We start from the raw sequence: 6,000 nt of genomic DNA, 5'->3' as shown, positions 1-6,000 counted from the left end.
GCAAATACTGCGGCATGGTCATGCTGGACCTCCAAAAGGCTTTTGACACCGTGAACCACTCCATACTGGTTAACAAGCTAAAAGCAATTGGTTTTGATAGCACATCAGTGAGCTGGATGCAATCCTACCTGGAGGGGAGAGAACAGATGGTGGAAGTGAACGGAACACTGTCCCCCCCCCCTCCCAGTGAGCTGTGGCGTTCCACAAGGAAGCATACTAGGGCCTCTACTGTTCCTAATATATGTAAACAACATGACTTCAGCTTGTGACTGCAACTTGTTCCTGTTCGCAGATGACTCAGCACTGCTGGTCTCGGACAGGGACAAACTGCAGGTTGAAAATGCCCTCAGCTCTGAACTCGGTAGAATCTGCACCTGGCTCGCTGATAACAAACTATCTTTACACCTGGGAAAAACTGAATCCATTCTCTTTGGCTCTATTAGTAATCTCAGCAAGGCAAATGGCTTCTTGGTTAGAGTGGGTGACAATGTTATCACACGTAAAGATGAAATTACCTACCTAGGTTCCATCCTGGAGGCTAATCTTTCCGGTGATAAAATGGCCACCAACGTAATCAAAAAAGTCAACCATAGAACAAGATTCCTCTACAGGATCTCCTCACTGGTCAACAAAAACACCTTGAAGACCTTAACAGGAGCCCTTGTACAGGGTTTCTTTGACTATGCATGCACCTCCTGGTACCACAGCACCTCAAAGGCCCTTAAAACCAGGCTCCAGACCTCCCAAAACAAACTGGTCAGGCTCCTACTTGATCTAGCCCCCCGAACCCACCTCACCCCTGCCCACTTCGACAGGCTGGAATGGCTTAGGGTCGACGACAGAGTACAGCATCTTGCAATGGGTCTGGTCCACAAGATTCGATACACCACCAAGATACCCATGTACCTGTCTAGATACTTCCTTAATGTTAACGAAGTCCACACCCACAACACCAGAGGGAGTGCAACGAACCATGTACAACCCAGATTCGGCACAAACAAGGGACTAAATTATTTTCGCTCCTATGCCACCAAAATGTGGAACGCCCTACCAACTGTCATTAAGACATGCGAATCCCTTGACTCCTTCAAAACCGCTCTCAAAGGGCACCTACGGATGGCTGCAATTCGAAACTGGCCCCCGTAAAATCTGAATCCCCCCCCCCTTTTTTCCCCTCACTGTATATATTTCTTTTCCCTTTTTACCTCCTTTATGATGAATTCCTGTTCTGTCTATAGAAGTGTCTATTTGTACGTCTCTAAATGTTTTGATGATTTGAACATGGTGGACCCTATTGGAAACAAGTGTAATGCTTAATTGGGTCGTCCACTCACAGTTAACAGCCTTTGTATTGAGTTTGTGCTTGAAATGTACTGTAATTCTGCAAACTGTTAATAAATTCTTCAATCAATCAATCAAAGCTCTATTGCATGGCAGGCACCCAGAATTAAATGTTCTGCATTTGACACATTTTAATCAATCTGGATACATTCATATATATATATATATATATATATATATATATATATATATATATATATATATATATATATATAATATGCTAATGCTAACATGCTAATGTTATATATATATATATATATATATATATATATATATATATATATATATATATATATATATATAAATACAAATATGTATTTCCCCCCCCCCCCCCCCCCCCCTTTTAGACACACTTTTAAGTCATGCAAACATAGCTGTATAGGTATAAGTGGATATGATACTGGGCCACATACTACCTTAAGTAAGAAGTGCACCTAAAATGAATACATTCACAAATGAAGAGAAACAAATGTAATTTTAAATGTGCAGCCTTGTTTTAGGCTGCAACCAATTAAGTGAGTTGTACATGAGGAGGTGCGAGTTCCATATGGACATCTTAAAACAAAGTTATAAGACATTAAGGGCCCTATTATGCATGTCTTAAGTACCAGGTCTTATTACTTAACTTAAGACCTCAAGGCGTGATCAATGCCATTTGGCTATTCTGAGTGGCCAAACAGCATTGACCACGCCTCCAGGTCTTAAGTTAAGTCATAAGACCTGGTACTTAAGACACGCATAATAGGGCCCTATGAGGCTTGATTTGACAGTTTGTGGTGTTCTGATGCACCTGCATAAGCTATAATGGGAAGTAACATTTGAGAGATTTTTTTTTCTCTAATATCAAAGGTAAAGCAATTAATAGAATAATAGAGTGATGTGCTCTATATAGTTATATATGTGTAGTAGTAGAGAAAGTAGACTCCACCTAATTGAGTCTACTTTCTCAAAAAGAGAACTGTTTAATCCGAGAGTGTTTGCACTCCCCCTACCTCTCTCTCTGCCCCTTGTAGCCCAATCGCCCCCACCCTTTCTTACCCGTCTCTCTCTCTCTCTCTCTCTCTCTCTCTCTCTCGCAATTTAATTAAATTCGAAGGAGCTTTGTTGGCATGAGGAGACGTGTGTTTACATTGCCCAAACGGAAGCGGAACGAGGCAATCAAAACAGAACGATGTATTTACAAATAAATATTGGATATAACTAGGAATTTCATAAAGGTGTAAACAGAGCTGGGTTATATTAGCACTTTGGGTAATACTATCTTGTGAAACTATAAAAAGCACTTTCTGTCAGAGATAGTTATACAATATACATACGTTAGCTTTATACTTTTGATAATTTTTAGTGGTCAACCAAATTAACTGTGATTATTTAAGACGGATAATTAATTGCATGCATGTCCATCAAATACAATTTCCAATAGGCATACATTGGTTAGAGTTTGAATGACAACATTAAGGTTGTCTACATGTCAATGTATTGGTTGGATATCACTTCACAGTGATATTCCCTCACTACAGCTTGTTTATTATAGGCTACTATCTGTAGGTCTGTAAGCAGTTTTGACCATAGCGGTGGAGGTGTGATATATTGTATGGCCGGTTTCGACGTCTTAGTGGTTCATTTGGAGGCCTTGCATATTGATTAGGTAGCATATTGATTTGGGATTGTGTGTGAGGGCCTCTACCCCTGAAGCCCCACTGGCAGACAGCTCTGATGACGCTGATTAGAGAGGTTTCAGGTATTAACTAGGCTTCTTTATCTTTTATTTTTGTCTATTCTTTCATTACAGCCGGAGAGGTGAGCTTCCAGATGCGAATACAGAATACTACAGAGCTAATCTGACGTATACTTCTTCCACGTCCCGTTTAAGGAAGATCCAGGTGGGTTATGACAGCACCCGCACATAAAACGGACGTTTGTCTTGACCACAGAAGATTGGTTGTATGCTTGAACTGCATCAAATGCACGTGGGAACGCAAACAATCGGCGGTACTCACCAAGGTCACAAAAGGTCGGCTCCAATGTCGACTATGTGGCCAGAATTACGCAACGGCTTCTCATCTTGCACGCCATATGAAGATCCATGCGAATGTGTGCCTTTTTGAGTGTGACCTATGTGCAAAGGCCTTCATTCAAAAATGCAGCCTTAAGTCTCAATTGACTACACATACACAAAGCAAGCCCTATGGTTGTCTGCAATGCGACAAGGGTTTCCGTAGGAAAACGCACCTTCGCCGGCACATGTATACTGCGCATTCGCTGATTAAAATCCGTCTGCCGACACACGTCGCCATGAAACCATCTTTTTTGTGTGGAGTTTGCTCCAAGCTGTCCCGTAGCCATGTGAACAGACATGTCAGGACACATGGGCAGTAGACCATGTCGCTCCCATGGGGCGTTATTCTGGGATGGTGATATATATTTTTATTTTATTTTTTAGAACACACCTTTAAAGTACACATAAACATGCCAGGGGTGTGCATCTAAGTACTGTCAAGGGGGGCGGAATTTGGATATCCCTACTACGTTGACTGGCCTTGCAAGTAGATGCCACATAGAGTTCTCACATAATTGCCGTCAGAGACGTGGCTGTAGATAATTAGTTATTGCTTGGAGATAAGTAATAACTATGGGGGGGAACTACTACAGGTTGATTCAAAGGTTAGTTAACCGGGGAATAAAATATATTGAAAGAAAAAGTATTTATCATCATATGGTGGTGCTCTGGAGCCAACCTCTCTCTGTCCCGATCATCCAGATCACGACGCCCGCCCCCTCTAAACTTTTATCTCTGTATTAATTGGGGTGGTCATTAAGTGAATCAATGACCGAGAGAGGCTGGTGGGATAAAAATAGACCTTTTAAGTAAGTACCCTTACTTAATAAGAGTGCACGGCAGCCTGGCAGAGCAGCGACTTGTAACCCAAGGTCATAGGCCAACGCTGCTTTGTTATAGCAAGTGGTAGGATAAACAGAACACACACAGTCTTGCAGCATCAGATTGGTTCTACACTTATTTTAAATTTAACTTTACTTGCATAGTACCTACCTACCTAAGACATTGTCTAGGGGGGTGCTATTTTTGGGGTTTACATAATTGGTACTCATTTGAACCTTGGGCTTTCAAATCATTCAATGCCCTTATAATTTAATTTGGGGTTTAAGTGAGGCTCTAATGTTTCTTGACATAATATTAGTAGAGCATATGTTGGAACCTCTCAAATTAACTGTTTGTTCCTGAGTCAGCTTTTAGTCAAACAATATAAACTTTCTCACACAGTATAATATACACCTCGGGCATACATACAGTACTATAAAATAAACAGTAAGTGGGTAATGAGGGTGTTATAACACTCATCAATACTCATTGTGCCATGATTGCATACACATACTCACACAGGGCAGGACGTTAAAAATAGGATGCCAATATATTTAGTTCTTGTCCATGAACATTCGCAGTGCCTCCGCTACTCTGGTGTCCAGGTGTATTGTGCGCGATGGCACATTACACAACAATAATAACAACTGCACAATTAAGGCAAGGACTAGTGATCCATTGGGAATAGACAGTTGTTCGTAGTCTGTGCATGACATTTTAAGATTGGGAAATACATACAAAAGTTATGGACTACTACACACTATTATCGGGATATTGGACATCGAGACTTGGGAGTTCACCTGTTTAGTAGGCTATGTTTCAGCCGTGTAATTCAGGGACTAAACCATCAATCACAGTCGGTTGTGTCCCAACCTATCATGTGTGAGTGAATGTGAGAGTGAGTGTGTTTTTGGTAACTCTATGCCACGGACTCAGACTGAGTCGCTGTCTGTTGAATGGGTGGAGAGTTATGAGTTGTGGTTTAAAGGGTTAAAGGAGCATTCAGTGATTTGAGTGATTTGGAAAACCACCCAGTCCGCCCCAGTATCAAAATGTGCACATGCACGCTCTACAGTGGGGGGAAGTGCAACAGGCCAACAGCATGTGCACCAAGGCCCGCCCCCACTCGATCATGATTGGAGGAAGGCCTCTCTCATCCTGATTGGATGAAGGCTTTGCCACCCGTCACCAAAACTGAAACTAGGGTTTTTTGACCCCAGGGGCTCACTGGGGACAGGGAGGAACTCCTTATATGGTCAGCACACTCTATAGTAGGGAGGATTATCCAGAAGAATAGAAAAAATAAGTGATATTTAGATTAAGTCAAATCACTGAATATACCTTTAAGAGATTAATGTTAATCAGATTGTTTTTGTGTTCTTTTTCTGTTCTTTTTCTTTTGAGCGCACATGAACCATGGGGAGTTTCCAGTGAGGATGCCACCTCCCTGGAGACAAATGCCTGAGGCCTTCCCCCAGACCCGCAGTCCAAGGCCAAAGACCCAGACACTGCGGCCTGAATTCATCTGGGAGGACTGCAAGCAGAGGGCAGAACCATTGCAGAGGATCTGAGAGATCTGGATGGACTGTCAGGATAAAGAGCTGTTCGGCCCAAGCAATTTGAAGATTAATAGACCAAATAGGAGTATTTTGGAATTGATTAGTTGAATGTGTGTTTGTGTAGGCATGGGACCAAATCATTGAAATAGGCAAAGCGGTTTAGACATATGTCTACCGAAACGTTTTTTATTTTCGTGGTGAACATGGGTAGGCACACCT

Source organism: Electrona antarctica, assembly GCF_951216825.1.
Source record: "Electrona antarctica genome assembly, chromosome: 15".
NCBI classification, from domain to species: domain Eukaryota; kingdom Metazoa; phylum Chordata; class Actinopteri; order Myctophiformes; family Myctophidae; genus Electrona; species Electrona antarctica.
The sequence above is the reverse complement of the archived record's forward strand: the minus strand, read 5'-3'. Positions refer to the sequence as shown.